This window comes from Drosophila montana, unplaced genomic scaffold (assembly GCF_035044405.1).
Source record: "Drosophila montana isolate Dmon_TW-CO22-7 unplaced genomic scaffold, ASM3504440v1 contig_3200_1, whole genome shotgun sequence".
In the NCBI taxonomy this organism is placed as follows: Eukaryota; Metazoa; Arthropoda; class Insecta; order Diptera; family Drosophilidae; genus Drosophila; species Drosophila montana.
The window spans coordinates 7,378,988-7,391,513 of record NW_026998080.1 but is presented as its reverse complement, the minus strand read 5'-3'; the positions used below and the strand labels follow the sequence as shown (position 1 = coordinate 7,391,513).

Here is a 12,526-nt window from a genome sequence, read left to right as displayed (position 1 = left end):
GGTGCTGCGGTGCCTGCTTGCACCGAGTTTCATAATTCGACTTAAATGCTACGAGGCAATTTGCAGTAGCTACAACAACACATAGCACAAACAACATGAACAAAGTGCACATTCCTGCCGCTAAAACGCCGCCTGCTGCTGCTGCTGCATTATTACAAACACAATAACAACAACAACAGTAACAACATGCGGTAGAGAAGAACCATCCACTCACACTCGGACACAACTCAAACAGACCGCAACCCCACGCTGGGCAACCACCACCCACCCACACGTGCAGGGGAGCGAAAGTACGAGAGAGAACGAGCAAAGCTTTGAGCGCGACTTCTGAACAACCATGTCGCCGCATGCGCATAACGAGCAGGGTGCGCTGAGCTTTTCAACGACACGCGTCGTTGGCCATTTTTGGGTGGTTGTCGTCCAAAGCTCGGCGCGCTGTTGCGTCGCATTTATTGTGCCAGCTTTGTGTTATTGCACAGTCAATGCCGCTTCCAACTCTGGCCAAGCAAGCCAGCGTGAACGTGTGGGTGTGCGAGTGACAGAAAGGGAGAGCGAGAGGGAGAGAGAGAGAGAGAGAGATTGCATTGAGAGTGTGCTCAAGCAAAGCTTTTAAATAAGCGCTTTCAGTTGTTGCTGTAATAAACAGCAATTCTACTTTCCAAAGTTCAATTGAGAAATTCTACGGTGAGTGTGCGACTTTTTTGCCAGTTTGACGAAAGACGTTCGCGAGTGCGGTAACGGTAAACCGAAAACGAACAGTAAACAAAAACAAATATCGCTGTCTGTCGCAAGGCGCAGGGGGTTGAAATATTAACATTGCATCAGCATAAGGCGCAATAACTTTTCTGCAAAATTGTTGGAAGTGTAGTGAGGATATACTCTTTAAATATATAAATAATAATTGCAACATTATTATCATCCACATATGTGTATATCTGTTGGTGCAAGTGCAAAGTTAAATAAAAAATAAAATAAACTGCAACATTAAACACACAGTTTTCGGGCAAAAACAACGTACGCTAACTGTAACTTAAACACGCCGTGTTGCGCCTTCATCCAAGGGTGAACGGGAGCGTTCCACCCACCCTCGCCCACCCTCGGCTGCCTTGAATAAACTTTCATCCCAATCGTGTGCTGTGAAAATCACACAACAAAAACAAGCGCAGAGTTTTAGTTTTTATTCGCACAGCCATTTGCTTAGTGCCACAGCAAAGCCGCGGGCGTGGCGTACACGGTAACGGACACGGACACGGCTAGGGACGCGGAGACAGACGCACAAACACACACACACACACAGACACACGCGGAGACAGCAGCAGTTGCAACGGGACCATTTCCTTTTTTTGTCGTTTTCGCCGTGTGTTAATTTGTCCTGCATTTGCAGCAACAGTGAAAAATAACTGCGCAAAGTTTTACTTTCGCTCGTGGAAAATATTTGGTGAGTGCTGTACAAATAAAAACATTCGATGCCATATCATATTTTCCACTTTTGTTATACTATATCTATTAAAAAGTTGTGTATATATATCAGTTATTGATATCTATATCTACTTCAGCTACACTTTTATTTGTTTGAATAGAAATTTTTTTTTAGAAAATAAATAGGTAGGTCTTTAAATATATATGGGAAATTAAATAATAATAATAATAAGAAAAGGGTATTGGTTATAAATTTTTAATTCCTATTTAATCAGAAAATTTGCACATTAATAATTCAACTGTAATTTAGTTTATCCCCTTTCGCTCAGTGTATGCACAGGCTTTTACATGTAAAATGCGCAACTGGCGTATTGAAGTGATTTAGTCAATAGCTACACAATAAAGTAGTTAAGAGCTCTGCTAAACAAAGATGGCCAGAGTCAGTTCGTATTAAGGGTCAAATGCGAAATCCATGTCCGAAAACAAGGAACAGCCCAATTCGAAAATCCAAATTCAAATTCAGAGCAGATCCGAGCGGAGCAGAGCTTCCATTGGCGCATCCCACATATGTGTGCACAGTGGGCAGCAGTCAACTAACTAAACAAAAGAAGGCAATTCTGAAGAGCTTAAAATGCGTTTTGTCAACATTAGACAAAAGGTTCGTCGACTCTGCATGTGTGTGTGTGTGTGTGTGGGTGGGTGGTTGCTTGTTTTTGTTGGGGGCAGGGTCAGGCGGTCGAGTGTCATGTGTGGATAAGGGGAATGATTAATGCTGCAGAAATTGCTTTCGAATTGCCACCAACACACAACAGCAGCAACAAAGCTGAATGTGATGTGGATTTTGTGCGATGCGGCAAATGCACAAAGTTGATGCCGCAAAGCGCCGCAACGCCGCCGCCGCCTGTTGCCGCCAACCCTCTCAAGGACGGCATGCTGCAGGGTCGAGCGAAACAACCCTCGTTTTGCTGCAACTGCAACTGCAACAATGATGAATAATTCAAATTCGGGCGCGCATCTCGTATGCATGTGCATGCAGGTACAAAAGGCGAGCAGCAGCAGCAGCAGCAGCTGAGTTACGGTTACTTGCGCAATCCCTACCAGGTTAGGGGGCTTAAGTGCATTATCCTTGAGCGCGTTGCCTGGCAGCGCTGCCTAACCCTCAAAATAATTGCTTGCATCTTGCACCTAACGCCAAGTTCAGTCATGCCCACAAGCAGCGCCTTCTTTTGGGCGGCCTCGCAGTCTTCCGCCGGGTCCTTGACTCGAGTTGTTTCCCCTAACAACCCAGCAGCCATCCTCCCCCCTCCCCACCCTTCCTCAGCGTCTGCGTCTGTGCACCTGTAGTGATCAATCATCATGGGATGCCTGGCTGTTCTGGCTGTCCTGGCTGTTTGTTCAATTTCTTTATGGACTGGCAAGAAATTTCATATTTCTTTTTCAATTCACAAAGGAAGCCCATCAAAATCAATTTACTTGAAATCCTTGAGTAGCTGCTTCAAGCTGGGTAAACAACTTTTTCGAGCGCTGAAGTAAATTTAATTGAAATCAAACTAGTTTTATAAAATATTTTATATGTATAAAATTATTTTATTAGGCTTAAGCGGATGAGCCTTTCGATATACTTCGATGTACTTAATTTGACTTTTGTCCAACTTTAAAAACAACTGAAAGCTAATTTTATAAGTAGAATATCTCTTTATATCTAACAAACCAGAGCAAGCCACAAAAAAAGGCTAAATATCCCACATTTTAACAGCTAAAGTCCCCAAATTTGTGAACTACTCATAATCTTCTCCAAAGTTCGATATCGAAGGTCACAGTTCGAAAGTCACTTTCTTGGGGTTTCAGCCCTAAACTCGAAGAAGACCCCTTCGACTCATTTATTCGTTATTTACACTGTGAACAGAGTATTGCGCAGTCGGTTACAGTCGGAAGCAACGTTCAAAGTTGTTAACTCCTTAGTTGCAGCGATTTTAGTTGGCTTTATGCAATTTAATTAGGAGTATTGACCAGCACTCAATATAAAGATATCACAACTCAGTCAGTTCCGTATCCTGAGCTCCTTAACGATATTAGCAGGCGGGTGTGGCCAAGGGGAGGGGGGGCTGGACTTTGGCCTGCTGTTTCCACGCCGGGCACGTTTCTGTGTTCCAGCTAAATTAGATTGCGTGCAGAATGTGGGCAGCTCGCCCAGCTCGACAGGTGCAAACTGCGGCGTCGTCGTTAGCTTTGGCTCAGGGCACGGGCGTGCTTAAAGTACAGAGGTAGGAGATGGAGTAAGTCAGCGACAGCATTGCGTGTGCACCTATTGACTGGGACAGGGACTGGGACAGGGACAGGGGTCTATGGCTGATGACTACGCGCTGGATCTGCTTTTCAGCCAACTGTGCTGTTGTGTTCTTGTGCCGCGAAAACTTATGCACAGCAACTAATCTCTTTAGTGCAATTAATTATGTGCCGACGCTATTTTGTTAACCAGGGCAACCCGAGCGAAAGGCTGAAAGAGCGTTACCAGGCCATTCTCTTGGTCCGCGGCTTGGCCCAAACACTTTTAGCTGTTTCGTAAAAACTTTATCCTTTCGCCTGCTCGATAAGCCAGCCACAAAAGCGAACGCTTCACGCAACTTTTTCGCAGCGCTTGCAGATTACTCAACAGCCCATCCGTCCAAGAACTTTGCACCCGGTTCAGCTGTTTGCCTTAGTTCTTTGATCAGAACAAAATTATGCACACATTGTACATTCAATATGCAGAATACACCATAAAGAATAATGCACCATGATTTCGTCTCCCTTTTGGTTTGTTATAAAACAAGTCTTGATTAAAAAATGCAGCTTTTTTAAAAAAACTCAAGCGAATTTAGCTTATTCCGTATTTCCGTTTGGGAATTTTAAAAATTGTACACATAATGATCTTTGTACTTAGCTGAAGAAAACAAGAAAGGAATCATCCATATCACGGGAGTTGTTTTTGAGTTAATACATACAATTTTTACATAAATATGTATTTCACTCCAGTTAAAAGCTCAGAAATATCAGCACCAAATTCACATATGATAAAGGCTAATAATTTAGAATTCATTACATCCAAAGTTGAAAAACGCCAGCGTAGACAGAGAATATTGTGAAACTTTGTTATTGCGTAACTTACAGCCACAACCAGAACGAGATAATCTACAACTTTCTACTAATGGGATATAAATTTAACTTTGTTTTTTTCAAGAACTTGATGAAATTTATGTGGATGCACGCAAAACATGGAAAAGTGTTGAACTAAATAGAAACAAATTCTAATTCTCTGTCTTTCTGAGCATATTCAGAGCAAAGCTTACCCAACGAACGCTTCATTTAATACCAAATTTGGTAGGTGGTCTTTTAGAATCCAGTTTTCAACAGGTAAACTAATGCTCTATAAGTATTATTATTGAAGACTCAAACGGAGAAATGACACAAATTGATTACGTATACGACCCGTTGACTGAAAGACTGTGTGCACATTTGAATGTGGGATGCGTAATTGCAAAGCTTGTTTCTGGCCAATTAAGTGCAAATTACATTATAAAACTCGCAGTGTATATACATATATATATACGCCACGTACGCCCACGAAATTTCCACGATTCAATTTCAATGCCAGTCCGTCAGCTGCTCGGTTTGTCACTAAGTCAGCGTCAGCTTCAAAGTACAACCACAACAAATACAAATCAGAAGCAGAAGCATGAGCAGAAGCAGAGTCCAAGAGCCAACCATTCGGATGGGATCTCTATGGCCTGGTGAGTGCGTGATGATGTTTCTTAGGGCCAGTGCCGCACTGTGCATAAGTGAATGAAAATGAAAAAGTGCTGGTGGCACACAAGCTACGTGATCCGAATGCCAAAACTCGACTGACATTAAATGACGGCGACGCGACGGGCGAGAATGACAAGTGGCGAGTGGGCGACTGGGCGAGTGGGCAATGGGCGGTGAATGGTCACTGGCTGCCCAACCATGACTGGCGGCTGGTCAATGGCTCAGCCCTCCCAATACACAATGCGGACCATGCTGAGCACACATTGTGCTCCGCACACAAGCAACAGCTCGGAGCAAATTAAATAATTTGTATTGCTGCAATTGTTCGTATTTGAGGTTGAATCCCCCCTTGTTATGTTTACTTGTAGATGTCACTGTCGGGCCATCGCTAACATACATTTTTTCAAATTAATTAGATTTCCCAAAAATAGCAGCAAATTAAATTCAAAACGATTGCGGAGACTGTCGTAAACATTAAAGCAATGCGGATAGCTTCGATTCGCCTCGCTAACCACCGATTACTGAGATTTCTGTCACATCTTTAGAGCTTTGAGATTGTGTTGGCTTGTTATAGGCTCGCCAGATGTGCTGCTGTTTGTTGCTTTCCTCGGGCTCAAAAGTCACAGGAGTTGACCGGAAAAATGCGTAATTAAAATTTTAATTAAAACCATAAAAGCCACTGCCACATGCCCGAGCTCACAAGATTTGGTTACTTATTGTGTACTCAGATGCTTAAAAGCGTATGTGCTTGACTAAGATATTTTCTTTAAAGGAGAAAATATCCTAATACATATTCGTGTTAACTTATATGCGTTCGCAAAATGTCATTAACACAAACTTTTTACTCCTTAAGTAAGCCATGAGAATCGCACAGAAAGGCTGTATATATAAGAGGCAGGGCGCTAGTGTATCAGGTATGAAAGAGCGAGATAAGTACATTTAATTAATCGGTTAAAATGGAAAGGAATAAAAGGAGCTTAGAGAGATATCAGTAATAATAAGAGAAGTTAATTCCTAGTGCAATACCACAACTTTAACTGTCTTAAAAGTTCAGGAATCACATTATTACTGGAAAACTACTTATGTATGCATATTTCCCATTACGGGAACCTATTAATTTTTATCTCTTATTAAATCTTAAGGCGACTAACAAAAAACAATATTTGTTTAGCCCGAAAAGGCATATTAAACAAATGGCAGCCACCTCTATAAGATATTATTTCTAGTCTAATCAAAGTAATTTAAGTGTTATACGCCTTAAAAAACACATTTTCCCACAAATGAACCATATTATTGATTAGATTGCGATCGAATAAGCAATAACAGGGCAAAAACACCAATTACTTGGGGATAAATATAAATACTAACAGGAAATATAAATCAGAAGTTTTGCACCTATGAATGCAGCCAGGTGGTTCGGTAATTTATAAAATATATATGCCTCTGGTTATCCACATAGTATGTTTATGTTTGTATCTTGCCGCAATAGCAAATGAATTGGTCAATTAGTCGGGTTTCAAATTTATCTATGGCCCAATGAATCAATGCGAGCCTGTGAATCAATGGAATGTCGCTCGTTCAAGACAGTGACATATTCTCTGTGAATAGTATATTTAATACAGGTAATAAATTACAGCCATGCGATAGCTGCAATTCATCCCGGAAGCTCGGCTTTACGAGCCTCGGGCAGCGGCGCGGAGAATGCGAAACCATTATAATTGAGCACCTGCAGTTGTTCCACATAACCACCCACCCACACATACACCCCCACACACACCCCCACACACCCCATCCCTCATTCATTTATTAGATTGCATGCAGAAACGATGTCAATATAAAACGAACCCAAGTTTTAAAGGTAAAAGCAGAAAATGTGTAACCGTAAACCCAGCTGGTAACCACAAAAACAATTTGGTGGTTGGGCGGGTTCACGTACGGGTGTGCATGTTTATAGTCTGGCATGGTGGGTGTCAGGGAAACAATTGTGTGTCATGCACTTTCAACCCCAGCGCCGTCATGTCTGCAACTCTCCGTTCTGCCGTGCTGGACGTGGGCGTGAGGATGGGCAGGGGCATGAGCATGGAGCTGGCCATGAGCAATTGTCTGGCGACGGGGTAACTAGAGCCAATGGACTAAATTGAGCAGCAGCAAGAACAGAACAGAACAGAACAGAAACAAAAGCAACAACTGCCAGAACAGCAACAAAGAAGCAACAGTCTGTCGCAGTTGCTGGCCCAGTTGGCGCAGCTTTTTGATACATTTTCATTTGGGTTTTCCCTCTGAGTGACAGTTTCGCCGAATTCCCCGCAACTGCAGCCCCGCGGCGCGGACACGTGCGCCCGTCTGAGCCGGGGTCGGCTTCTGGTGTTCATTATTTTAGCCAGTGGCAAATGTTTTGCCAACCCTTCAGCCCTTCAGCCCTGCCAACCTGCCTCCGCCAACCGCCGACTGCCGCAGTGCGTTTTAATTTTGTTTGATGTATTACCCAAGCACTCCCCGCCCCAAAGCCCGAACCCGAACCAAATGCCACCCACGCAAACACTTTGCTGGCAATTGTAAGTGGGGTAGCACGATTCTTTTATTCACTTGCACATATTCTCTAGCTTAGGGGCAGTCGACTCTATTGTGTGCACATATTTAGATAAAGATATATATGTATGTATGTGAGGCAGCATTACTATGCAGATTTCTGTGATTTCCATTTGATATTACGCACAGAGCAAACAGCAATTTCCGCATCCAAATTCAATAAGCCGTTTCATCAGCATTGTCTGTAATGGGCACTTAGCCAGGCCAGCATCCTGCCAACGTGTGCTTCAATTCCAGCGAAAAAGGCCATAAAAACTAAAAGATGGCCAACCGCCAAAAATTGCGTTTTGTTTTTGAGTGTAGATTGGATGAAATCTTTAAAAGGCAACCGCAGACACACTTGGCCCGTGACGGAAAGCGAATATTTGAGAAATACGAAAGAGAGATACCCTTACAAGCAGCCGTTCAGTTACAGTTTAGGAGACTTTAAGCCAAAAACGGATATCTCAACTTCTAGTTACTTTTTACCCCAAAGTAAATCCTAAAGCAAAGACGACATCGGAACTTCCCAAACCCAGCAAAAACAGCCCATCATAAAGGCAGAAAGCTGGTTCAAACCTTCAACCTAACCAGCACTCTTTTAATCATCCATTCAAATGTGTATATATATATTGTCTATTTGCTCATATATACACAAAGTCGGGTTCGTTTTGGTGTTTGCACTCTTCCAAATATGATGACAAAGTCCTTGTATCTTTCGTAGAAAAATAAAAGTTCCATCAACGTCAACATCAATGCAATTCCATTAGCACGAAATGATTTGATGCGCTCCGTTATCTCCGTAGTGTCAAGCGTCCAAAGGGACATGGATGGAGGGGCAAACAACAGGAAGGAGTAGCGATTGGAAAGCCATAAAACGCGCATTCTGGGGCTGGGGGCGTGGCCCTTTGTTAGCTTTTGCCTTTGCAGGGCAGACAGTTTTTTATGGTCATACCGAGAGAGACAGCCACTCAGACCTAGATAAAACCCAGCTGGAGTAGCACCTAAAGCATAAAAAATCGAGCAATAAAGTATTTTCCTGTGTTCTTTTATACGACTGTGCTTTGTCGATTTAAGCTGTGCTTTATAAAACCCAAAAATAACCCATTCGCGTGGACAAGCTTAAAGTTATGCTTAAAACGCATCAGTGCGGTGCTGGTGCTGGTTCAGGTGTTGTTATTATTTACCTGTGCACAGTTGACCTCAATGGGACAAATAACGCATTCCTAATGGAACTCTGCACCAGAGGCCCGAAATGTGTTTGTTATACGAGGCCATGGCAAGCGGCACAGCCAAATTAAATGATAGCAGGCCGTACCGGGACATGCGCACCTTCCATCTGCCACCTGCCACTGTGGCCACTAATTGAAATGGACTGCCACTGCCCCGAAAATCCTATTACCCTTATCCAAGCAGCGTGCACTTCTGGCCGCTATTCGCTGTGTCCATTGCGTAGATGCTTCATGTGGCATTTTAAATGAGGGCGACAAATAGAGCTTGCTAAAAGGACCCAGGAAATCCGGCTACATTGGTATTGGTGCCAGGGCTGCAGGCCGTACCAGTTCAAATCCGGAATTGCAATTTACTCTTTACCTTGAACCGAGCCTTAAAGCTGCCCAAAAAACAGCCAAGCCGAAACACGAACCGAACCATATTTTTGTGCAGCTCCAGTTCCAAAGCATAAATAAATTAAAATAAATATGTTCTCTTTACCTTGAACCGAGCCTTAAAGCTGCCAAAAAAACAGCCAAGCCGAAACACGAAACGAACCATATTTTTGTGCATAAGTCATTTGGTTTAAATCAAAGAACTTCTGTGGGAGCTCCAGTTCCAAAGCATAAATAATTTAAAATAAATATGTGAGAAGGTTCACGAACTAAACCAAACGACAGGGAGTTGGTTCGAAGCGTGAGCTGAACCAGCAGGAATTTAGTTGCGCTCGCAGCCCTGATAACATGGGAAATACTTGAGAGACAGAGACAGAGACAGTTGTAAATATTAACTTAGCTAGTTAGTTGCGTGATTCAATTTGAATGCATCTTTAATTTGTTGCCAAGCACTTGACGCACTTCTCGCAGCTGACGACAGACATTGGCAAACTTGATGGGTTTCACTTTAACTACTTAGAGCTGGGGCAGCATATGGCACACAGCCCCGAGGCAGTGCCATGGAATGTTGTGTAATGTGCACCTGCCGCCACGTTAGCCGGCTGAGAAATGGGAAATGGGAGACAGCTGCCTCAGGCGAGGCATTAATTCCGGCAGCCGCGTCTAGAGATGCAGATGCAGCCACAGCCACAGCTGGGGCATATATGAAATGCCAACAGAGCCGGCGCGCTCCAATATGGAGTAATGGGAATTCTGAGGGCGTTCGCCGGTGTCGATCCCGGATGGCGTTAGTGTGGCTCAGCAGCAGGAAAATGGAATAGGAAATTGAGTGTGTCTAATGCGTGCTTCTGGAGCACATTTTAAATGAATTTTTTCCCAGTCATGTGTCGACAGACTCCAGGTTGCAGTTGCACTTGCCCACCTGCAACAGGTGACGTTGCCAGCGACTGATGCTCCTTCATACTTTTTTATTAAAATCGTGCTGGCTGTCGGCGTAACTCGATTTCGTGCAGCTTCCTTATGCCACAAATCGGGTCTCTCAGTTGCCATTTGCATATAACTTTTCGCCGAGCCGGAACTTGGCAAATTTCTATCATTTTCTTTTTTCTTCTACTTCATATGTGGCATGCTACAATATTAAAGAAGTTGCATTTCGTTATTTGTGTGCACAATATGTATTATATGTACTTGTCAGGCACACACACACACACAGACTCAAAACTCTCCGCATTTGTATCTGCACTCAAGTCGCGTTTGCTGCTGCCGTTGCAAATAAATTTGTCAAATTGCATTCGCAATTCGCTGTTTTTCTTTGCTCCGCTTATGAAAACTGGGCGCTGGCAATTGGGCGGCTCTGTGGCAGTTGCAAGTGGCAACTGAAGCTGCAGCCGCAAACAAGCGACACAGCCATGTGTCTCCTTGTCTCTGTCTCTGGTCTGTGTCTCTGGTCTGTGTCTCTGGTCTGTGTCTCTGGTCTGTGTCTCTGTCTCTGGCAGAGTCCATACTCACGTTCTCTACTCCCCCTCGACATTTCATTTTATTGTCACGTACGCGTTCATTTCGTCGTTTCTCTTTATGGTAGGTCGGTTTTCCACCAAAATTATTTCCACTGCCACAGCCACCGTATAAGGCCATGCCTAGTTGTCGTATTTCGCCACAATAATAGACGTTCATAAGTTTTTTGTTCAAGCTACATTTACCTACAGGGTGTTTCAAGTGTAAACAATTAAATTTCCATCAAATTACGTGAAATGTTCTCTAAAATATGCATTTCTGTCAAGCCCTCATTAAATACTCCGAGCTGAAAAGCAGTTGTATTTTCTTTTCAATCAACTTAAAATATTTGCTTAAGTTATCATAGAACTTTGCAGTTTGGCGTTGTATTTTTCAAATACAAAAACTAAAAAAAAATATATTGATATCTACAGTAGGAACCGCTTAACTGAAACTTGTGAAATTAAATTGGAGAAAAAGTTTAATACAAAAGAAGTTGTAAAACTGTTTGCTGTCAGCTAAATAAGTTCCCTTATTTTGTTACTTTTAATGGAAAATCTACGGAATACTCAGGTTATTCTATTTATTAAGTTGGAGTTTATCAAGAGCACAATGTAACGAAAACATTCAATGTAAGTAGCAAAAATGTGCTGCAATCAAATCATGAAAATCTGTAGGAATTGGGTTCATGAGAATCGCATAGTAAGGATCTACTTAAAAATATGAAGAGTTATCAAGAACGTAATGCAAACCTTGTCTGATTTTCATATAACAAAGAACAAGTCTCTGTTTAACAGTTTAAATTAGTTTTATAAAGATTTATATAACTATTTTCCATTAATTTTCCATCACATAACTCAGTCTCCCAACTCTTACGGTCAATCAATCGGAACAGTTTTATATGAAAAGATGCGACAAAGTTGAACATTTCTTTATTTGTAAGTCCTGCATTGACATCTGTAACGCCCAATTTCCGATGACATTTCGCCAGCAGCTGGCAAATGCTGCATCTGCATCTGCATAGCTCGGCAATTCGCAGTTGCGTGCAATTAAATCGGACAGTCCGTCAGACGAACCATAGAAGCCAAAAAAAGCTGATAAAAGTCAAAAGGAAGAAGGAAGCTGATAAAAGTCAGATGGAAGCGTAACGGAATGTAGCAGCAATGAGCAAAAAAAAACAATTACTCGTACTTGATGCTCCAGACGTAACTTGTGGCCGAAAGGAAAAACTGCTCAAGTTGAAATGGTAGAGCAGCTGCACTTAGTTAATTGACCATTAGAAGCACTTTGCCATTCGCGTGCAACGTTAGCTTTAACTTTGGTAATCTGCTCAAAGTGAGTTTCGCAAAATGAATTAAAATTCCTTGCGATGAATTAAAGAGCTCGCGCGCAAGTGTTGCCCGGGACACAAAAGCTTGCCAGGCCAGGCCATGCCAGGCCAGGCCATCTATCCTCAGCGTCTGCCAGGAGCAGCCAGCTCCGGAGAGGGCAGATTCGTGCCGTGCTAATTCAGTTTCGCCGTATCATCTTTCAGTTTCTGTGCAGTGCAAAAAGTTCGCTTTTGCTCCGCTTTTTTTTTCCTTTATTATTTTTTTTGGCAGTCAAGTCTCCGGATAGCCGTGGATTACACGCAGATGCAGCTGCAGACGGCA

The 12,526-nt window shown here is 42.8% G+C and overlaps 1 protein-coding gene across 1 annotated transcript in view; it reads left to right on the top strand.

Annotated features, from left to right (window-relative positions):
• Positions 1-999: 999 nt before the first annotated feature.
• Positions 1,000-12,526, top strand: part of Liprin-gamma — a 47,134-nt gene continuing 35,607 nt past the window's right edge. The window contains exon 1 of the mRNA XM_064687840.1: positions 1,000-1,438. The gene's annotated coding sequence lies outside the window, so the exon portion shown is untranslated. The remainder of the gene's footprint in view (positions 1,439-12,526) is intronic.